This window comes from Theobroma umbraticum, unplaced genomic scaffold (assembly GCF_002168275.2).
Source record: "Theobroma umbraticum cultivar Fairchild unplaced genomic scaffold, ASM216827v3 scaffold_89.0, whole genome shotgun sequence".
Lineage (NCBI taxonomy): Eukaryota > Viridiplantae > Streptophyta > Magnoliopsida > Malvales > Malvaceae > Theobroma > Theobroma umbraticum.
The window spans coordinates 3,089,334-3,099,940 of NW_018397271.1; positions in this window are offsets into that span (position 1 = coordinate 3,089,334).

The window sequence follows — 10,607 nt, forward strand, 5'->3', positions numbered from 1 at the left end:
ATGTTACTTGCAATAATAATAATGTGTGTTTTTGCTTGTGTAATTGGATTGCTTGCTTCCTTTATAAAAGAAATTTTTGAAATCCATGCTTTACACAATCAGATTAATTCACTAAGATCCTACTCCAACACTTCATTGTTGGGAGATGGATGCCTATGTGTCATGCACTATCACTTCACGTGTTGTCCTCTCGCACACTTTTGCCTCGAGCAGGCTTTCTTTATGCACTCTTGTCGTTAGCTCCTTTTCCTTACATCACCTCTGCGTGCTTTTCCCTCAAACACCTTTACCTTACATATTATCTTAACACATGCTAAGCCCAACTAGGTATCACTATCTCAATACTCTTGTCATATGCACATTTTCTTAGTATGTGCTATCTTCTTGGATCCAGTCCACCATTAGCTCAACCTTTAACTTCATAAGTGCTCTGTTGGTCTTGGCAATTTCACACCAATGTCTTAGGCCTCCTAACTCTTCTAGCTCCTAATTGTGATGATTTCGTTGTCATTGACCTTGGTCTCTCTCAAACCTTACGACAGTCCACTGTCACTTGTTATTGCTTCTCTAAGTGCAATATGATATTGCTCAATCTCAACGCGCTCCTAGGCTTCTTTAGCTATAAATAGTGGCATTGCCCACCACTAGACTGGTTTTTCTTTTGGGCTATCTTGATTGTCTGATGGGTCCTTTTTTCCTTGTGAAACATTAAACTCCTCAGTTATGACTAGTCCCTAGGACCTTGTGCAAGTCAGTCGTCACTCTCATTGCTTAGATCTTCTTCGTTTAGTTGGATAGTTATGAGCTTGTTACATTTGGGGTGGTCCATGCATAAGTAACATCTCATTGGGTTCTTCACTTTTTCCTTAACCAGGTACATTGGATCAATGTTTATGCACATGGAATCCTCCATGATCCTTATGGCTTGAAAATACTACTCCAAACTCCACAAGAAATTATCAACCTCTTTGGTCTCTCTTTGGCCTTTAAGCTTCTTGGGCTTACGTACCTTCAATTGAGCCCCCATTTAGATAGTAGGCACACCACCCCCTCTAGTTGCCTTGAGTGAAACAAACTTGTATTTAAGCCCATAGACCTCCTTCTTCAATACCACTCTAGTTCCTTTAACATGGCACCTTATTGGTTTAGCATTTCCACTAACTTATTAAGGGTCGACTACATCTCACCTTGGAGCTCGTCCTTTTTCGACCCCAACTCTCTATGTTAGCCTCAACCTCATTAAACATGTTTCCCATTTCCTTCATAGCCACCTCCACCTTAGACATTTAACTCAAAAAGAACATGTCTCATGAATTGTGTCTCTGTTATTTCTTAATCAAGTGTAGATCGATTAGTTGTTGAAGCCATTTTTCTCTTCCATTGATTGACTTGTTTTATATCAACTATTATGAGTTGAGTAACCAAAACTATTGTGAGCTAATTTTTTCTTCCCAAATGAGCTTAAGTAAGCCTAATCAAAACTAGTCAAGAACTTGAGATTTTTGAAGCAACATAATAAGCAATGGAAAAAAAAAAAAGAAAAGGAAAGGAAAGATTGAAAGAATGAGCTTTATTTTTGAACTTTGGCATGCTTTACAAATAACATAGATGGCATTTATGGGAATGGCTAGCCTCTTTATCTAGCTTATCTACAATTTAAATTCAAAAAAAAAAAAAAGCTAAAGCATTCAAGTTTGAATGTTTATCCTATTTACAACAATCAAATTTGAATGTTCATCCTATCTTTACTAAAATTTAAAACATATCTGCCAATTAAAGAGTTTAAGATTGATATGACTCTTTTAAAAGGATATGTGAACAATTCTACCTCTTGGTGTGGAAAAATGTTGGGCTTCCTATTTGTTAGGCCAGTCGATTGGCTTGCTTGTGCCCGGCCTATTTCCTACTTACTTGCCTAGATTGTTAGCCTGTTTAGGTTGTTGACCTATCAAGGTTGCTTGCCAATGTGATTGAACACTCAGGCTATGACACAAAAAGCTTACCATAATATATCTTTCTCAAGAAGTGAAAGATAAGAAAAACTAATATATTAGTAGTACTTTCTATATTCCATTTTAATTCTTTATCAATCTTTTTTTTGATGTTTTAAAACTATATCTTCTTTCTTACCATGAACATTTAGTACTTTTATTCTTTATATATATATTTCAAAATTAATTTTCATATATTTTTTACATTTGGGTACTAGAAATTACTATGAAATATTAATTTTATAAAAAAAATTAAATTTTCATAAGAAATCCATTATAATTAAAGTTTTTCTTTTAAATTCCAAAAATCAATAAATTAACATAAGATGAAAAGAGTATTAACCATCTTATTATCAAAATTTACAAACAAAGGTACAAGATAATAAAATATAAAATGATTTCTTTATTTAAGCGAAGATTGCAAATTAATTCAGTGTTATTTAAATAAAAAAAGAAAATTTATTTTATATACCAACCGTGTAACCCATAGAAAAAGATACTTTTTATTTATTTAATGAAAAGAGAAATTCGTTTAATCAAACATTAAAAATGTACAAGAAAAGATAATGTTATTTGTCGAAACATTCAGTCAATTCAACCAATCTTATACATTATAATAATAAATAATAAAATCATAATATTTACTTTTCATGAGAAATCAAATTTGTCAAACATTTATTATTTCTCACCAAAAAATATATTTCTTGAAAGACCAAAGAAAAACATTCATCTACATATATTAAAAGTTGTCCTGAGAGAAGACGATTGAGAAAACAATTGAGTGACACATGATGGTGTAATTGTTATTTGACTGAGAGATGTATTAGACCGAGTTTTGTCTCTTTTTTTTCTTTCTAATATATTCTCTTGATGATTCATCTTTTCTTCTAGAATAGTTTACAAGACCAAATCTCCAAACATTCCTTCCACACTTCTCTTTATAAAATATTTTCCTTTTCTTTTTCCCAAGTAGATTTGATATTTCTCTTTTTTAAATTGAAATTAATTTAGCAGTTCAATATACCCAATCTCCACGTTGGAACTCTTAATTCTCTCCTGGCAATCAGCGATGATCTCTTCAAGGTAATCTCTTTTTTCTATTGTAACTATGATTCACTCTCAATTTCCTTTCTTTATACTATTTGTTCATCAAATTTTACTGATTCTTAGTTCTATTCACTTTTGATTAATAACTATGAAGAACATAAACCAAAGTAGTAGTAAAACAAATTAATGACTCACATCCATTAATAGTGGGTGTAAAGATCCTGCAGAAAAGGTAGAAAGAGATTGTTGTGTATAAGCTAAACACTAACAGGCTCTCAAACAATACCCTTTATTGAACTTTTCACTTTGAAAGAAAAAAATTAGATTAAAAAAATGGGATTTTAAGGTTTGGATATATAGTAAAAATTTTGGAGAACCCAACTAAGTTTTTTGATCAAAGGAAGTGAATTTCGGTTTAGGGTTTTGGGAAAAGTGAAGAAAGTTGAAGTTTTTGAAGGTAGTGGTTAGAGTTCGTGGATTAAAGAAGAAATGTGAAGAAAGGGAAAAAAAGATGAAAAATTTGATAGATTAGAGAGATAGAGAGAAAGTTAGAGCATTTTAAAAAGAAGAGTTGCACAGAGAGAAATTGGACATTTTTCCTATTCTTTTGTTTGTGAGAAGGAAGTATTTTTTTTTCTCTTTGCTGATGGAAAGAAAAGTTGATGAATCCTATAAGCAAATAACAATGCTTTTTTCTTTTTCTTTTTTAGAAACAGAAAAAAGAAAAAATAATTACCTTTTTATTGATTATTTAATAATATACATATATTATAAATTACATAAAATCCTTATTCAATTTGTCCCTTTTTAAATATTATGTTTGCTTATTTTCTTAAATTATTTTAATGATTGTACACCAAAGTCAATTTATTGAGCTAGAGACACAAATACAAACAAATACACTAACATGGTCTCATTTTTCTACCTTTTTGGTCTTTTCCTTTCACTTTTCTTCTTTTCTTAGATTTCTCCACTCTTTTATTTATAGCCTCTATTACTCGCTCTCCTTTTTTTAGTCATGGTTGTTGACACGTGGTGTTATGTTGTTGAGAGCAATGAGTGTTCAAACTTGGTTCTCTAATTGTGACTTGACTGAAAGTTGGATTAGGATTGGGTTTTGCCTTATTTTTCTATCCTTTTTGGTCTTTTCTCTTTAGTAATTTACTTTCTTTGATTTCTCTGCACACCTTGTTTATAGCTTGTGAAACTTTCTCTCCTTTCTTTGTGTTTGTTTCTCTTTGTTGTTTTCTTTTTTCTTTCCACTATTTTCTTCAGGTTTCTCTCCTTTTTTTCTAAAGATTTATTTGTTATTTGCTTTTTATTTTTTTTATTTCTTTTGTTTTTGCTTTGTAGGTGTTTACTTTTTTTTTCAATGGACAATGCTTTTTTTCAATGCTAGGTTTGTTTTTTACATTGCATTTTCATTTTACTGATTCATTTTTCTTCCTCTCATGCTGGGTTTGTTTTGTTCTGTAGGTGCAAAACAATTCCTAAGATTCTCATTGTAAAGAGTAAGGCTAAGAGTTAAGATTTCCTATTTCCCATTTTCAATTTTTTTAACCTTTAGACATTAGTTACTATACCCAAGTGCCTTATGTTTGATTTTTGGTTCATTTAGGTTTCCAGTCATCCAAAAAACTTTAATTTTTTAGTATTTTAATGTTGAATGGATGTGAATTTTGAAACCGTTTAGTATTTTTGCATGTATGCATGCGATCCTATTTTTGTGTGTGTATAGATAAAGCTAGTTAAGTGCATTCCATAATTAAGAATTCATCTTAGATTTTCCTATATTTAGAATGTTAATTTGTTAGTGATCCAATATCATGCACCATGTATCCCGCACAATATAAGCTTACAAGTTAACTCCCAAAAATAAATGAGGAAATTGTGAGAAATAACCTTCTTCTTAAGTGCAATTTAAAAATATAATTTTTTTATAATTTTAACTATTTTTAATCAAATTTTTGTATGACTTGACAACAATACCCTTTAAACAATTTCAGACAATTAAAATGGTTTCCGTTTTCTCTATCCTGCTATTCAGACAAAAATTTCAAAATTAAATCTTGATTTTTTTTCTCTAGTCAAATACTATTTATCTCGTTATTCAAAGAGCAGAAAATGACATCACGCTCTTTCTTATTTTGTTTTTTTTTGGATGGTGGATCTTGGGTTTTTCAAGGGTGATAAATAATGATTTTGCTCTTTTATGGTGATTGCAGGCAGCATGATGTATGTGGTAACTAGATGCTTTCTAACGATGTTTTCAAGCGCTTAGAGTCAGTATGATGAATATAGTAACTGAATGCTTTTTAGTGATGTTTTCAAGGGCTCAGGGAGAAGGTGAATATAGTAACTGAATGCTTTTTATTGATGTTTTCAAGGGCTCAGGGAGAAGGGATAGCTAAAGCATGTTTAATGGGTTTTATGGTGGTTTACGATTTTGTTGTGCCTAAGATTGGGATGATTATTAAGCATGTTTATTAAAAATTTTGAGTTGAAATTATTCTGGGAATATTTTGCAAAAAGAGTATATTTTGTTTTTGCATAAGACGAGTGAGTAAAGCCCTCCCGATAGAGATATATTTTGTTTTATTTTGGAGGATTATGGAGTTTTGTAACTTATCTTTTATGAAATGCACAATTTCATGGCTTAGCAAAAAAAAAGTATGTGTTTTAGGTTCTTAAGTTTATTGGTTTATTCATAGAACCATAGAACCCTAAAGTTAAGGAGTTGAAATTGATTAGACTGGATTTTAAGTATTGCGAGACTGTTTTTTAAATATTGCGTGACTTGATTACTGTGTGACTAGTTTTTAGGCATTACGTGATTGGTTATAAGCATTGTGTGATTGGTTGTTAGGCATTGCGTGATTGATTTTTAAGCAATGCCTAAGTCACACAATGCCTTACTAACTAGTCACATAATGGCTTACTAACAAATCATGCAATGGCTTACTAGCAAGCCACGCAATGCTCACCAACTAGTCACGTAATACCTAAAAATAAGTCACGTAATGCCTAAAGTCAGCCACGTAATGCACAAAGTAAGTCACGTAATACTTAAAAATTAGTCACGTAATGTCCTAAAACTACCAAAATTACTGAATTTCATTTAACAAGATCAACAACTTCAAATAATACACCATATTTCATTTTACAACATAATTAACAAATATGCGTACTAGACAAAGAATGCTCAAAATGTTCAAAAGTTTTTCTTCATATATCAAAAATCATTCCAAAATGCTTAAAAATACTCAAAACACTCAAAAGTTTTCTTCGTATATTAAAACTTTTTCAAAATGCTTAAAATGCTTTAACGTTTTTCTTTCTAGTAAGGAATACTCCAAAGATAAATAGTTTGATGAGAAAAGCTCAAAGAATATGAGTTTGTTTGAAGTGCAGATCTAAACATATTTGACTTGTTAATAGGTTTCGGGTTGAGATGCAGAGCCAAATAAAAGGGTCGGTTTCATTAAGGGCAATTTTATCCAAATTTTAATTCTTTTGAGTAAAAATAATTAAAATTATAAAAAAGTCTATCGTCAGAAACGCCTTATGCATGGGGCTTATTTAAAAAAGGAACTCAAAATAAATTTGCATCATCATTTCTTAGCTTGTCTAAACAAAGAAAACAAAAGACAAAAAAGAAAAAAGCTTTTTTCTACTGACAACTACCCTATATGAACTTGCTAGCTACTTAGAAAAAATGAACTTAACAAGCCTCAAAAACACAATGTACTATTGGTATTATGTTTTCTTATCATCATTGATGATATTATGCATATAAGGATGACTAATCATATCCAATTTGTGCCCATGAAAGTGCACATTTTAATTCATACATGTCTCCAATTCTCTATTAAAAAATGAACCCACATTAATTTATAAAGTTGTATTGAATATCTTATTAGCTTATTTAATGAATTTAGAGGATTTCTTTTGGATATAATTTTTTATTCATATATATGTATATATATAACACAAAAGTATAAGATGCATAATAGAGAAATACTACATAGCAAATAGCCTTTTTCCTAGTACTGGTTTTGATTTTTACCTTACATTTTCATTTATTGTTTTATTTTTCTTCATGTGATATTGGGTTTCTTTTGTTCTTCAGGTACAAAATAGTTGCAAAGATTCCCATTGTCAATTGTAAGGCTAAGAGTTGAGATTTTCTCATTTTCCACTATAAATTTTTTTTACTATTAGACGTTAGTTACTGAGCCCAATTACTTCATGTTTGGTTTTTGCTTGATTCAGGTTTTTAGCCATGCATAATTTTTTATTTTTAGTATTTTAATGTTGAATCCATCTCAACTTCTGAAACTTTTATCTTCACCTCTGCTAATGTGTTTTGAATATCTATAGCTTTAAGGCATTATTCTCTGTTACATTACTTTTTTTTTGCAAAAATCATTTGTCTTTTTTCTTTTCTTTATATATATTTACTGAGCTTTCATTTGCAGCAACTTAATTTATATATATTTTGCTAACTTTGGTCTGTGTATATTTCATGCTTGCTTATATATATATATATATATATATATATATATTGTATGTGAACGTTACATGTTTATGACATGGTATCCTATATCGGTTTTACTTTTCTTTCTTACAAGCTCTGTTTACGGTGTTTATGTATAATTACGACATATTATACCATTTTAGTTTCTTTTACATATCCTTTTTTGATCAATTATACAACAATTTACTCTTACATGAAAAACAAACAATGCAGTGGTGGCTCATCAAACGTGATCGGTGTCTTTACCAACAAAATACTTTGGTCAAAGTTAGAATAGTTAGCTTATGGGAATCGAAAGATCCTTCTTAACCTCAGATGTTGCTCAAATGGCTTATCATTAAGTACTTTTGTCCACAACCATGTTCTATTTGTTTTTTCTCTTTAGTATCTAAAATCTTCATTCTCCTTGGTTTCTCTGTCTTTTTTTTTTCTTTGGTTCCCATATCAAGAGTTATTTTCTATTATTTCCTTTTTCTTTTTGCTTTCTTTCTCATGGGTGTCTCTGGCTTTATACTTTCCTCTTTTTCTCTTCTTTTAGTTCTTGTATCCAAAACCTTCTTTTCTTCTTTTTTTTGCTCTTCCTTTTTTTTCTTATTATTTCTTTACATTTTTTTTGATTTTTTTATTTGTTGACTTCGTTTTCTCTCTGTCTATTGAAGTAGGTGTTTCTAAATGTTACAACTTGCTTTCCAATTGCTGTTAGTGATAGAATTAGTGTAGTGTTCTGCACCAATATTTTCTTAGATGTCTAATTCGGTCGAGTCGACTCTCTAGTGTGAGTCTCATTACCAATTTTGACTCATTCAAGGTGGGAAATTAATTAGTAGTTATGACTTCATCAATGTTACTAGGTAATTCAGTTTTGGCTGCCAAGGAAATATATGAAAAAAGAATAGGAATTTTGCAACATTACTCATTATCTTTTGAAATTTTCAAGCATTTGGGTGTTCATCTGGAGTGTTTTCACTTTTTTTTTATTTTACCTTTTTAAGTAGTTAGAGGCTCAAGCCTTACCCAAAAGGTGAGTGATTTCAGTTTGATTTTTGAAAAACAAATCCTAGCTTCTTTATCTAATCTAGGGGAATTATGGTTTATATGGGTTTTTAAACTCTCTCATTAAGGTGAAGTAGTGAATATACAAAATTATATAAAGAGGTAGACTAATCGACTACGGTATAACAACAATTTAATGGTGTATCCCATTTAATGCAGGTAAGTACTTTTATTCCATTGCTTTGATATGCAAAGTGATATAGCAAGGCATAATATTTTGCATCTAATAGCTTCAATAATGTGCATATAATACTTCAACGAACTTCACAAATTAAGGTATGAAATTGATTATTATTTGGATATGCACGAGCCTTTTGGCCTACTTGATGGCATCATACTTATATCAATTATCATAGACAAGGTTCTTTGTTTATTTGATAAGTGATCTGTGCTCCTTCTCTTTGTGGTCATATATACCATAATGATATCATTTGTCACTATTTATGATTGTTTATCTAGAACTATGCACTCTATCAAGTTGGTAAGAAGATGCTCTTTACTTTACATAGAATTAACAATATTTAGAATAATACTTTGAGATTATGATGAATGATTGTGTTAGTCTTAAGGAATGAGTTAAATGTCTATTTAAAAGAGCTTAATTTCTTTCTTCTTCTTTTTTTATTAATTGGAACTTATAGGACTATCAGAGATGTTTTTGAAGGGCAGTCCATACTGGATGGCTCATGAGGTTATTCACATTACTGTAAGTTGTACATATTTGATGGCTTCTTGTTTTTGACTCCTTTTCTTTACTATTGGTACTCTATTGCAAGTCATAAAAAACTATAATGCAAAAAGATGCCAACCCAAATCTTGCTCTGGCTATTGACATATGGAGTCTGGGTTGTACCATCATTGAGATGTTTAACGGTAAACCTCCTTAGGGTGTTGAAAGGGAAAGCCCATGTTCAAACTTTTATTTGATCATGCCTATGTTCAAACTTTGCTTTTTCATTTATTGTAGACTGGATTCGTCAAAATTCTGAAAATGTTTTGTATACACGTTTACACAAAGGGTTTTATACTAATGTTTACAATATTCGAATGTCAAAAAATATCACTTAAATATTGTCGTTCAGCTATGATTTTGATTTGTTAATTAATTTTATCAATTTTTAATGCGTTCTTCAAGTTTATAATATCTAAATGTGATGAAAAAACATTGTTAAATACTATAGTTCATCTTGGATTTTCTTTAAATTTTCAAATAATTATGAAATATGTTCCTCAAGAAATCTCTATTGCCTTTCTATTTGGCTTATCTTTTATATCAACCTATAGATACATTGTTAATGTTTTCATTTACTTACTATTGAGTAATATTATTGAGTAATATTTTACGTCGTTGCTTTACTTTTTTTATTATTAGTTGATTGTATTTATTATTTATTTTATTATCATATTTTATTTTTGTTTACAAGCTGTTTGTTTGGTTCTCAAAAAAGTATTGTAAGAGCAATGGACAACTGGGTTTTAAGGTTTTATGGTTCTAAGCTTTCTACTCATCCTTTTCTCTAGTTTGGATTTGATAAATGTTAAAAATATTATAATGTTGTTCTATACTTTTTAGTTGTTAATTTGTCTCAATTTTATCATTTTTTCTACTACTTTATAACTTAGGTTGATTTTTATAAATATTTTCACCATGATGTTTATTTTTTATTCTTAGATTGTTTACAAATAATGTGAGTACCATATAATTATTAGAATACAAATGTATTTTACTAAATATTATTTTATCTATATTACACGAGTACAATAGACATACTCTATTAATATTAATTAATACCTTTGGAGATTGGTAGATAGAAGCATATCCTTTAAACTAGAAAGAAGTGTAAGGTAAAGTGGAGAGCTTATTTTGGTGATCAAAGCTATCAGCAAGGTTCGTGAATATTCATGAAAGAGAAAGAAAAGACGTGCCACGTAAGCAATGGTGGTGAGGGAGCAGGATAAAGTGGGTGGGACGGCAAAGA